The 12,820-nt window shown below is 36.7% G+C and overlaps 1 protein-coding gene and 7 non-coding genes across 8 annotated transcripts in view; 4 read left to right on the top strand and 4 right to left on the bottom strand.

Annotated features, from left to right (window-relative positions):
* Positions 1 to 12,820, bottom strand: part of LOC134848630 (uncharacterized) — a 244,181-nt gene that overhangs the window by 72,211 nt on the left and 159,150 nt on the right. The gene's annotated exons all lie outside the window — the stretch shown is intronic.
* Trnav-cac (transfer RNA valine (anticodon CAC)) lies at positions 44 to 116 on the bottom strand. The gene has a single exon. It is a non-coding gene; the product is annotated as a tRNA-Val (tRNA).
* Positions 892 to 964, bottom strand: Trnav-cac (transfer RNA valine (anticodon CAC)). The gene has a single exon. It is a non-coding gene; the product is annotated as a tRNA-Val (tRNA).
* On the bottom strand, positions 4,002 to 4,074 carry Trnav-aac (transfer RNA valine (anticodon AAC)). Its single transcript has one exon. It is a non-coding gene; the product is annotated as a tRNA-Val (tRNA).
* Trnav-cac (transfer RNA valine (anticodon CAC)) lies at positions 7,903 to 7,975 on the top strand. Its single transcript has one exon. It is a non-coding gene; the product is annotated as a tRNA-Val (tRNA).
* Positions 11,306 to 11,378, top strand: Trnav-cac (transfer RNA valine (anticodon CAC)). The gene has a single exon. It is a non-coding gene; the product is annotated as a tRNA-Val (tRNA).
* Positions 11,872 to 11,944, top strand: Trnav-cac (transfer RNA valine (anticodon CAC)). The gene has a single exon. It is a non-coding gene; the product is annotated as a tRNA-Val (tRNA).
* Positions 12,439 to 12,511, top strand: Trnav-cac (transfer RNA valine (anticodon CAC)). The gene has a single exon. It is a non-coding gene; the product is annotated as a tRNA-Val (tRNA).

Here is a 12,820-nt window from a genome sequence, read left to right as displayed (position 1 = left end):
TTTGTACATTCCTTATTATTTATTTTTATGATAATTGATTTTCTGATGCTGTCCAGGATCGAACTGGAGACCTTCTGCGTGTGAGGCAGACGTGATAACCGCTACACCACAGCACCTGAGATTTCTCAAGTAGCTTCTTTTTGTTGTTTCGCAGGCCTGGAATTGTTGTCATCAGTGCGTTTGTCGAAAACTTCGGTAAAACTTCGCATGTCTTAATGTATTTTCGTCACATGTCAGGCAATTTTTCTGGAGTTACTTGAAACATAATTTCCAACGAGCAAATTCTTTGTACAGTCCTTATTCATCATTTTCATGATAGTTGACTTTCTGATGCTGTCCAGGATCGAATTGTAGACCTACGTGTAAGGCAGACGTGATAACCGCTACACCACAGCAGCTGAGCTTTCTCAAGTAGCTTCTTTTTCTTGTTTTGCAGACTGGAATTTTTATCATCAGTGCGTTTGTCGAAAATTTCAGAAAAATTTCGCATATCTCAATGAATTTTCGTCACGTTTTAGGCAATTTTTCTGGAGTTAGTTGAAATATAATTTCCAACGAGCAAATTCTTTGTACAGTCCTTATTCATCATTTTCATGATAGTTGACTTTCTGATGCTGTCCAGGATCGAATTGTAGACCTACGTGTGAGGCAGACGTGATAACCGCTACACCACAGCAGCTGAGCTTTCTCAAGTAGCTTCTTTTTCTTGTTTTGCAGACCTAGAATTTTTATCATCAGTGCGTTTGTCGAAATTTTCGGAAAAATTTCGCATTTCTCAATGAATTTTCGTCACGTGTTAGGCAATTTTTCTGGAGTTAGTTGAAATATAAATTCCAACGAGCAAAATCTTTGTACATTCCTTATTATTTATTTTTATGATAATTGATTTTCTAATGCTGTCCAGGATCGAACTGGAGACCTTCTGCGTGTGAGGCAGACGTGATAACCGCTACACCACAGCACCTGAGATTTCTCAAGTAGCTTCTTTTTGTTGTTTCGCAGGCCTGGAATTGTTGTCATCAGTGCGTTTGTCGAAAACTTCGGTAAAACTTCGCATGTCTTAATGTATTTTCGTCACATGTCAGGCAATTTTTCTGGAGTTACTTGAAACATAATTTCCAACGAGCAAATTCTTTGTACAGTCCTTATTCATCATTTTCATGATAGTTGACTTTCTGATGCTGTCCAGGATCGAATTGTAGACCTACGTGTGAGGCAGACGTGATAACCGCTACACCACAGCAGCTGAGCTTTCTCAAGTAGCTTCTTTTTCTTGTTTTGCAGACTGGAATTTTTATCATCCGTGCGTTTGTCGAAAATTTCGGAAAAATTTCGCATATCTCAATGAATTTTCGTCACGTGTTAGGCAATTTTTCTGGAGTTAGTTGAAATCTAATTTCCAACGAGCAAAATCTTTGTACATTCCTTATGAATCATTTTAATGATAATTGATTTTCTGATGCTGTCCAGGATCCAACTGGAGACCTTCTGCGTGTGAGTCAGACGTGATAACCGCTACACCACCGCACCTGATATTTCCCAGGTAGCTTCTTTTTGTTGTTTCGCAGACCTGGAATTGTTGTCATCAGTGCGTTTGTCGAAAACTTCGGTAAAACTTCGCATGTCTTAATGTATTTTCGTCACATGTCAGGCAATTTTTCTGGAGTTAGTTGAAACATAATTTCCAACGAGCAAATTCTTTGTACAGTCCTTATTCATCATTTTCATGATAGTTGACTTTCTGATGCTGTCCAGGATCGAATTGAGACCTACGTGTGAGGCAGACGTGATAAACGCTACACCACAGCAGCTGAGCTTTCTCAAGTAGCTTCTTTTTCATGTTTTGCAGACTGGAATTTTTATCATCAGTGCGTTTGTCGAAAATTTCGGAAAAATTTCGCATGTCTCAATGAATTTTCGTCACGTGTTAGGCAATTTTTCTGGAGTTAGTTGAAATATAATTTCCAACGAGCAAAATCTTTGTACATTCCTTATTAATCATTTTAATGATAATTGATTTTCTGATGCTGTCCAGGATCCAACTGGGGACCTTCTGCGTGTGAGTCAGACGTGATAACCGCTACACCACAGCACCTGATATTTCCCAAGTAGCTTCTTTTTGTTGTTTCGCAGACCTGGAATTGTTGTCATCAGTGCGTTTGTCGAAAACTTCGGTAAAACTTCGCATGTCTTAATGTATTTTCGTCACATGTCAGGCAATTTTTCTGGAGTTAGTTGAAACATAATTTCCAACGAGCAAAATCTTTGTACAGTCCCTATTCATCATTTTCATGATAGTTGACTTTCTGATGCTGTCCAGGATCGAATTGTAGACCTGCGTGTGAGGCAGACGTGATAACCGCTACACCACAGCACCTCAGCTTTCTCAAGTAGCTTCTTTTTCTTGTTTTGCAGACCTGAAATTTTTGTCATCAGTGCGTTTGTCGAAAATTTCGGAAAAACTTCGCATGTCCTAATGTATTTTCGTCACATGTTGCGCCCTTTTTCTGGAGTTAGTTGAAATATAATTTTCAACAAACAAAATCTTTGTACAGTCCTTATTCATCATTTTCATGATAGTTCACTTTCTGATGCTGTCCAGGATCGAACTGTAGACCTGCGTGTAAGGCAGACGTGATAACTGCTACACCATAGCACATGAGTGTTCATAAGTAGCTTCTTTTTCTTGTTTTGCAGACCTGGAATTTTTGTCATGAGTGCGTTTGTCGAAAATTTCGGAAAAACTTCGCATGTCTTAATGTATTTTTGGTCACATGTTAGGCAATTTTTCAGGAGTTACTTGAAATATAATTTCCAACGAGCAAAATCTTTGTACATTCCTTATTAATCATTTTAATGATAATTGATTTTCTGATGCTGTCCAGGATCCAACTGGAGACCTTCTGCGTGTGAGTCAGACGTGATAACCGCTACACCACAGCACCTGATATTTCCCAAGTAGCTTCTTTTTGTTGTTTCGCAGACCTGGAATTGTTGTCATCAGTGCGTTTGTCGAAAACTTCGGTAAAACTTCGCATGTCTTAATGTATTTTCTCACATATCAGGCAATTTTTCTGGAGTTAGTTGAAACATAATTTCCAACGAGCAAAATCTTTGTACAGTCCCTATTCATCATTTTCATGATAGTTGACTTTCTGATGCTGTCCAGGATCGAATTGTAGACCTGCGTGTGAGGCAGACGTGATAACCGCTACACCACAGCACCTGAGCTTTCTCAAGTAGCTTCTTTTTCTTGTTTTGCAGATCTGAAATTTTTGTCATCAGTGCGTTTGTCGAAAATTTCGGAAAAACTTCGCATGTCCTAATGTATTTTCGTCACATGTTGGGCCCTTTTTCTGGAGTTAGTTGAAATATAATTTTCAACAAACAAAATCTTTGTACAGTCCTTATTCATCATTTTCATGATAGTTCACTTTCTGATGCTGTCCAGGATCGAACTGTAGACCTGCGTGTAAGGCAGACGTGATAACTGCTACACCATAGCACGAGTGTTCATAAGTAGCTTCTTTTTCTTGTTTTGCAGACCTGGAATTTTTGTCATCAGTGCGTTTGTCGAAAATTTCGGAAAAACTTCGCATGTCTTATTGTATTTTTGGTCACATGTTAGGAAATTTTTCAGGAGTTACTTGAAACATAATTTCCAACGAGCAAATTCTTTGTACAGTCCTTATTCATCATTTTCATGATAGTTGACTTTCTGATGCTGTCCAGGATCGAATTGTAGACGTACGTGTGAGGCAGACGTGATAACCGCTACACCACAGCAGCTGAGCTTTCTCAAGTAGCTTCTTTTTCTTGTTTTGCAGACCTGGAATTTTTATCATCAGTGCGTTTGTCGAAAATTTCGGAAAAATTTCGCATGTCTCAATGAATTTTCGTCACGTGTTAGGCAATTTTTCTGGAGTTAGTTGAAATATAATTTCCAACGAGCAAAATCTTTGTACATTCCTTATTATTCAATTTTATGATAATTGATTTTCTGAGGCTGTCCAGGATCGAACTGGAGACCTTCTGCGTGTTAGGCAGACGTGATAACCGCTACACCACAGCACCTGATATTTCTCAAGTAGCTTCTTTTTGTTGTTTCGCAGACCTGGAATTGTTGTCATCAGTGTGTTTGTCGAAAACTTCGGTAAAACTTCGCATGTCTTAATGTATTTTCGTCACATGTCAGGCAATTTTTCTGGAGTTAGTTGAAACATAATTTCCAACGAGCAAAATCTTTGTACAGTCCCTATTCATCATTTTCATGATAGTTGACTTTCTGATGCTGTCCAGGATCGAATTGTAGACCTGCGTGTGAGGCAGACGTGATAACCGCTACACCACAGCACCTGATATTTGTCAAGTAGCTTCTTTTTGTTGTTTCGCAGACTGGAATTTTTATGGAACTCGATCCGCAACCTTTAATCAACAGTACAAAAATCCCTCGGTTGCAAGCTTGCGTAGACTTTGTTGCAATAAATTTGTAGTAAAAGTGCATAACATACGCTAATGAGTAGTTAAGTATTTGCCTAAAAATTGTGAAACTTGGATATTTTGGTAATTATATTCTGATTATATTCTGAAACTTTGTGTATTCTCTTCCACATTCAAGAGATGCAACTCCTTCGTTTCTATTCAGTGACGGCATCTCAATAAGTAAAGAAAGATTGAATGGGAAAATTAAAATGTACCAAATTTTTAGATGAGAAGAGTTGAATAGCCTCAAAAAAGGAATAAAACTGTATTATCCTTTTTTTCCAGGTCATTTCTCAATTTTTTTTTCTGAAATCATCAAAAAAAAGAAAAGCATAATTCTTAATGGGTCAAACCCCATTATCTGCTTAAAAACGCTCTACTCTATGAACACTTTTACAAGCACTAAACAAGGAAAACTTTAAAATAGTAACTACAAAAAAAAAACCTTTCAATTAGTCGATGTTTTACAAATATCCAAGTTTCACAATTTTTAAGCAAATACTTAACTACTCATTAGCGTATGTTATGCACTTTTACTAAAAATTTATTGCAACAAAGTCTACGCAAGCTTGCAACCGAGGGATTTTTGTACTGTTGATTAAAGGTTGCGGATCGAGTTCCATGGAAAGTTTCACGACAATTTGAACTCGGTTTTTGCTGTCTTTATCATCAATCAAAACCTTTGAAAAAAAAAAACAAATGACAGTTCAGGTATTGTGATGAAAACACTGTATAAGTTCTGACTAAATTTATCACAATGGTTTAGACTTTTCAGATTCAGTAAAAACTAATATTCATAGTAATTTCTATGTTTTTAATAAAAATTATTAATTTTACCTTCTCTTGAAGTGTGTTTGGAGACTGCTGAGCACATAATTTAACATTATGTTGACAATGCTTCTTCTTGAAATGTTTAGTGAGTTCCTCGCTGCTATAAGTATAAACGTTACAGTTAGAACACTTCAAAACACCACAGGTTCTACGATGTCTTGATGCGTGTAAGCGAGCGTTTTCTCTGCCACATTCAAGACATGCAACTCTTTCGTTTCTATTCACTGACGGCATCTCAATAAGTAAAGAAAGATTAAATGGGAGATTTAAAGTGTACCAAACTTTAGATAAGAAGAGTTAAATAGCCTCAAAAAATGAATAAAAGTGAATAAAAACAGCAAACTTATTAACCAATTGTTTTTAACGTGAAATAAAATCAGAATGGATATGCTATTTTGCTCAGCTGAAATAAAAATCCACCAATCTAACCAGGGAGTTTTCAAAAGTTTTGCTATCAACCAATCAGAATTGAGCAATAATTTTAAGGAATTTTTTAATCTTTTCTGATATCAACCAATCAGAATCGGGCTTCAATAGTCATGGAATTTTCAACAAATTTAATGTCAACCAATCAGAATTGAGCTTCAATAGTCATGTAATTTTCAACAAAATTAGTGTCAACCAATCAGAATTGAGCTCGACTTCTGATGAATTTTTTTAAATAATTTTGATATCGTTTGTAGTTATTGAGGATACCTTCACAGGCAGTATTTGTGGTGATAACCAATCAGAATGAAGTATTCGCAGATTTTAAAAAACTTTGTTGATCAAAACCAAACTATGTTTATGAAACTTCCTAATCAATCAATTTTATTGAATTTTTCTTACAAAACTAAGATATAAAATTTGATACCTTAGTGAGATAAATGAGTTTTCTTGGCTGGTTTATATTGTTTTTTCGAAACTCAATTCAAATTTTGAAATTTCGATCAAAATGTTTTCGATTTGTTCTATTTCTAACCAGTGAAAAAAGAAATTTCCAAAGTATACATTTTTATCACTTTGTTTTTGATATATTGTAATATAAACAACCGGAAGTCTTTTAAATTTGGATAACCGATTAAAAGATATTCTGACAAATCTAGATTTTGTAATTGTATCAAATTCAAAACAGTAATCGAAATGATGTTTTTTATCTCCAATTTTTGTTTCATAGGCTCTTCCATTGTTTTGTTTTTTACTGATAAACCACTGAATCTGACTTAACTCTACTAGATAAAAACAATGTTGATAAATCTGGCAGTACTCTGCTTTTCTGAAATCTCCTCTCCATCTTTTTAACAAAACTATTGAACTTTCTGTGTTTCTATACAAGTTAAAACTAAAACAATCTCCATCAACGTCATCTGTCCAGCACTCTTTTAATTTTGTGTAGTGGTTCAACCTTAAAGTCTGATGAATGTCCAATTCAGACATTGAAAAGGATTTTGATAGAAACATATTTCTTACTGAAATAAGCAAAGAAACTTGAAAAAATTCGAATAGTTGTACCATTTTAAATTTATTTTGTAATAAAAATCACCATAAAATGTTTTTTCCGTATTTAGAGTCTGATTAGTTTTAAGGAAATTCATGTAGCCAATCAAAACCTCAAATTAAAGCAAAAAACAATTGAAATTAACCAATGAAATTCATAAAATCGATAAATAATGATAATGTTATCTACTAAATATACATTCTTGTTTGTAATTTTGTTGAAATGAGGCAAAATTTACTGAAATTTTGATGAAAGCAGTAATTAAATACCGGAAAATCATTTGATAATTGGTTAGTGTCCTATGTCAATTTCAATTAAATTGCTTGTTTTGTTTGACTTTTCCTCAGATATTATAGCCCTAAATATACACTTCAGTGAGAAAAAATAGGTTTTAACCAATAATATTTCAATTACCAAACATGCAAAACATCACAAAGCATTACTGAGGCTTACACTTATCAACAAACATAAAGTCTCCCAAAATTTGAGACAGTTCTTTGAATTAGTTCAAAGTATAGTTGACATAGGCAACTTGTTTCATTGCTTCATTCACTTTTGCAGTGAAGAGTCGAATCTGAATAGGGAGGCTTGTTCACACTGTACTTCTTGATTGTGACACACACCCTCCTCATGTTGTATGTTGCTATTTCATATACTCTATTACAGATGTCGAGCTCCTGATCCATAGTTGATTCTTTACCAGATTTGACTTCATATATAGGTACGAGTACAAGGTTTTCAGCATCGTAAATAACAGTAATCCGAATTGCCGATATTGCTTCTCCTTCTTTTTCTCTAAAATAGACTTGTTGAGACTTTTCAAATTGTCCCAAATCATTTATTTTTAATAGTTGAAAGCACGGTTCCAAGTATAATTTCCCCTTGTAGGATCTTTGGAACCAAACAAATCTCCCAATTCTTTTTTGATTTTCTGAAAATTCAATATAGTTGGGACTATCAACTTTTCTTGAGTACATTTTTGAAGAGCAAACTGATCAGATGAGGAGAAATTGGACAAATGATTTTGATATTAAATGAAAATGGAAGTAAGCACTGATGACAAAAAATCCAGATGTGCAAAACAAGAAAAAGAAGCTATATGAGCAAGCTCAGGTGCTGTGGTGTAGCGGTTATCACGTCTGCCTCACACGCAGAAGGTCTCTAGTTGAATCCTGGACAGCATCAGAAAGTCAATAATCATTAAAAAGATAAGGAGTGTACAAAGATTTTATTCGTTGAAAATTATATTTCAACTAACTCCAGAAAAAGGCCTAACATGTGTTTTTCAGAAAAAGGCCTAACATGTTAGGCCTAACAAGTTTTTCCGAAATTTTCGACGAACGCACTGATGACAAAAATCCGGGTCGGCAAAACAAGAAAAAGAAGCTCCTTGAAAAGCTGAGGTGCTAGGGTGTAGCGGTTATCACGTCTGCCTTACACGCAGAAGGTCTCCAGTTCGATCCTCGATAGCATCAAAATGTCAATTATCAGAAAGATCGTGAATCAGGACTGTACAAAGATTTTGTTTGTTGAAAATTATATTTCAACTAACTCCAGAAAAAGGGCCTAACATGTGACGAAAATACAAAAGGACATGCGAAATTTTTCCGAAATTTTCGACAAACGCACTGATGACAAAAAATCCAGGTCTGCAAAACAAGAAAAAGAAGCTACTTGAGAAAACTCAGATGCTGTGGTGTAGCGGTTATCACGTCTGCCTCACACGCAGGTCTACAAATCGATCCTGGACAGCATCAGAATGTCAACTATCATGAAAATGATGAATAAGGACTGTACAAAGATTTTGCTCGTTGGAAATTATGTTTCAACTAACTCCAGAAAAATTGCCTGACATGTGACGAAAACACATTAAGACATGCGAAGTTTTACCGAAGTTTTCGACAAACGCACTGATGACAACATTTCCAGGTCTGCAAAATAACAAAAAGAAGCTACTTGAGAAAGCTCAGGTGCTGTGGTGTAGCGGTTATCACGTCTGCCTCACACGCAGGTCTACAATTCGATCCTGGACAGCATCAGAAAGTCAACTATCATGAAAATGATGAATAGGGACTGTACAAAGATTTTGCTCGTTGGAAATTATGTTTCAACTAACTCCAGAAAAATTGCCTGATTTGTGACGAAAATACATTAAGACATGCGAAGTTTTACCGAAGTTTTCGACAAATGCACTGATGACAACAATTCCAGGTCTGCGAAACAACAAAAAGAAGCTCCTTGAAAAGCTCAGGTGCTAGGGTGTAGCGGTTATCACGTCTGCCTTACACGCAGAAGGTCTCCAGTTCGATCCTCGATAGCATCAAAATGTCAATTATCAGAAAGATCGTGAATCAGGACTGTACAAAGATTTTGTTTGTTGAAAATTATATTTCAACTAACTCCAGAAAAAGGGCCTAACATGTGACGAAAATACAAAAGGACATGCGAAGTTTTTCCGAAATTTTCGACAAACGCACTGATGACAAAAAATCCAGGTCTGCAAAACAAGAAAAAGAAGCTACTTGAGAAAACTCAGATGCTGTGGTGTAGCGGTTATCACGTCTGCCTCACACGCAGGTCTACAAATCGATCCTGGACAGCATCAGAATGTCAACTATCATGAAAATGATGAATAAGGACTGTACAAAGATTTTGCTCGTTGGAAATTATGTTTCAACTAACTCCAGAAAAATTGCCTGACATGTGACGAAAACACACTAAGACATGCGAAGTTTTACCGAAGTTTTCGACAAACGCACTGATGACAACATTTCCAGGTCTGCAAAACAACAAAAAGAAGCTACTTGAGAAAACTCAGGTGCTGTGGTGTAGCTGTTATCACGTCTGCCTCACACGCAGGTCTACAATTCGATCCTGGACAGCATCAGAAAATCAACTATCATCAAAATGATGAATAAGGACTGTACAAAGATTTTGCTCGTTGGAAATTATGTTTCAACTAACTCCAGAAAAATTGCCTGATTTGTGACGAAAATACATTAAGACATGCGAAGTTTTACCGAAGTTTTCGACAAATGCACTGATGACAACAATTCCAGGTCTGCGAAACAACAAAAAGAAGCTCCTTGAAAAGCTCAGGTGCTAGGGTGTAGCGGTTATCACGTCTGCCATACACGCAGAAGGTCTCCAGTTCGATCCTCGATAGCATCAAAATGTCAATTATCAGAAAGATCGTGAATCAGGACTGTACAAAGATTTTGTTTGTTGAAAATTATATTTCAACTAACTCCAGAAAAAGGGCCTAACATGTGACGAAAATACAAAAGGACATGCGAAGTTTTTCCGAAATTTTCGACAAACGCACTGATGACAAAAAATCCAGGTCTGCAAAACAAGAAAAAGAAGCTACTTGAGAAAACTCAGATGCTGTGGTGTAGCGGTTATCACGTCTGCCTCACACGCAGGTCTACAAATCGATCCTGGACAGCATCAGAATGTCAACTATCATGAAAATGATGAATAAGGACTGTACAAAGATTTTGCTCGTTGGAAATTATGTTTCAACTAACTCCAGAAAAATTGCCTGACATGTGACGAAAACACACTAAGACATGCGAAGTTTTACCGAAGTTTTCGACAAACGCACTGATGACAACATTTCCAGGTCTGCAAAACAACAAAAAGAAGCTACTTGAGAAAACTCAGGTGCTGTGGTGTAGCTGTTATCACGTCTGCCTCACACGCAGGTCTACAATTCGATCCTGGACAGCATCAGAAAATCAACTATCATCAAAATGATGAATAAGGACTGTACAAAGATTTTGCTCGTTGGAAATTATGTTTCAACTAACTCCAGAAAAATTGCCTGACATGTGACGAAAACACATTAAGACATGCGAATTTTTTCCGAAATTTTCGACAAACGCGCTGATGACAAAAATTCCAGGTCTGCAAAACAAGAAAAAGAAGCTACTTGAGAACACTCATGTGCTGGGGGTGTAGTGGTTATCACGTCTGCTTCACACGCAGAAGGTCTCATGTTCGATCCTGGACAGCATTAGAAAGTCAACTATCTTGAAAATGATGAAAAATGACTGTACAAAGATTTTGTTCGTTGAAAATTATATTTCAACTAACTCCAGAAAAAAGGCCCAACATGTGACGAAAATACATTAGGACATGCGAAGTTTTTCCGAAATTTTCGACAAACGCACTGATGACAAAAATTCCAGGTCTGCAAAACAAGAAAAAGAAGCTACTTGAGAAAGCTCAGGTGCTGTGGTGTAGCGGTTATCACGTCTGCCTCACACGCAGGTCCACAATTCGATCCTGGACAGCATCAGAAAGTCAACTATCATGAAAATGATGAATAGGGACTGTACAAAGATTTTGCTCGTTAGAAATTATGTTTCAACTAACTCCAGAAAAATTGCCTGATTTGTGACGAAAATACATTAAGACATGCGAAGTTTTACCGAAGTTTTCGACAAATGCACTGATGACAACAAATCCAGGTCTGCGAAACAACAAAAAGAAGCTACTTGAAAAATCTCAGGTGCTGTGGTGTAGCTGTTATCACGTCTGCCTCACACGCAGAAGGTCTCCAGTTCGATCCTGGACAGCATCAGAAAATCAATTATCATAAAAATGAATAATAAGGAATGTACAAAGATTTTGCTCGTTGGAATTTATATTTCAACTAACTCCAGAAAAATTGCCTAACACTTGACGAAAATTCATTGAGACATGCAAAATTTTTCCGAAATTTTCGACAAACGCACTGATGATAAAAAGCCAGGTCTGCAAAACAAGAAAAAGAAGCTACTTGAGAAAGCTCAGCTGCTGTGGTGTAGCGGTTATCACGTCTGCCTCACACGTAGGTCTACAATTCGATCCTGGACAGCATCAGAAAGTCAACTATCATGAAAATGATGAATAGGGACTGTACAAAGATTTTGCTCGTTGGAAATTATGTTTCAACTAACTCCAGAAAAATTGCCTGATATGTGACGAAAATACATTAGGACACGCGAAGTTTTATCGAAGTTTTCGACAAACGCACTGATGACAACAATTCCAGGTCTGCGAAACAACAAAAAGAAGCTACTTGAGAAATCTCAGGTGCTGTGGTGTAGCGGTTATCACGTCTTCCTCACACGCAGAAGGTCTCCAGTTCGATCCTGGACAGCATCAGAAAATCAATTAGCATAAAAATGAATAATCAGGAATGTACAAAGATTTTGCTCGTTGGAAATTAGATTTCAACTAACTCCAGAAAAATTGCCTAACACGTGACGAAAATTCATTGAGACATGCGAAATTTTCCCGAAATTTTCGACAAACGCACTGATGATAAAAATTCCAGGTCTGCAAAACAAGAAAAAGAAACTACTTGAGAAAGCTCAGCTGCTGTGGTGTAGCGGTTATCACGTCTGCCTCACACGTAGGTCTACAATTCGATCCTGGAGAGCATCAGAAAGTCAACTATCATGAAAATGATGAATAAGGACTGTACAAAGAATTTGCTCGCTGGAAATTATGTTTCAACTAACTCCAGAAAAATTACCTGATATGTGACGAAAATACATTAGGACATGCGAAGTTTTATCGAAGTTTTCGACAAACGCACTGATGACAACAATTCCAGGTCTGCGAAACAACAAAAAGAAGCGACTTGAGAAATCTCAGGTGCTGTGGTGTAGCGGTTATCACGTCTGCCTCACACGCAGAAGGTCTCCAGTTCGATCCTGGACAGCATCAGAAAATCAATTAGCATAAAAATGAATAATAAGGAATGTACAAAGATTTTGCTCGTTGGAATTTATATTTTAACTAACTCCAGAAAAATTGCCTAACACTTGACGAAAATTCATTGAGACATGCGAAATTTTTCCGAAATTTTCGACAAACGCACTGGTGATAAAAAGCCAGGTCTGCAAAACAAGAAAAAGAAGCTACTTGAGAAAGCTCAGCTGCTGTGGTGTAGCGGTTATCACGTCTGCCTCACACGTAGGTCTACAATTCGATCCTGGACAGCATCAGAAAGTCAACTATCATGAAAATGATGAA

The sequence above is a fragment of the Symsagittifera roscoffensis genome, chromosome 6 (genome assembly GCF_963678635.1).
Source record: "Symsagittifera roscoffensis chromosome 6, txSymRosc1.1, whole genome shotgun sequence".
In the NCBI taxonomy this organism is placed as follows: Eukaryota; Metazoa; Xenacoelomorpha; order Acoela; family Convolutidae; genus Symsagittifera; species Symsagittifera roscoffensis.
The sequence above is the reverse complement of the archived record's forward strand: the minus strand, read 5'-3'. Positions and strand labels throughout refer to the sequence as shown.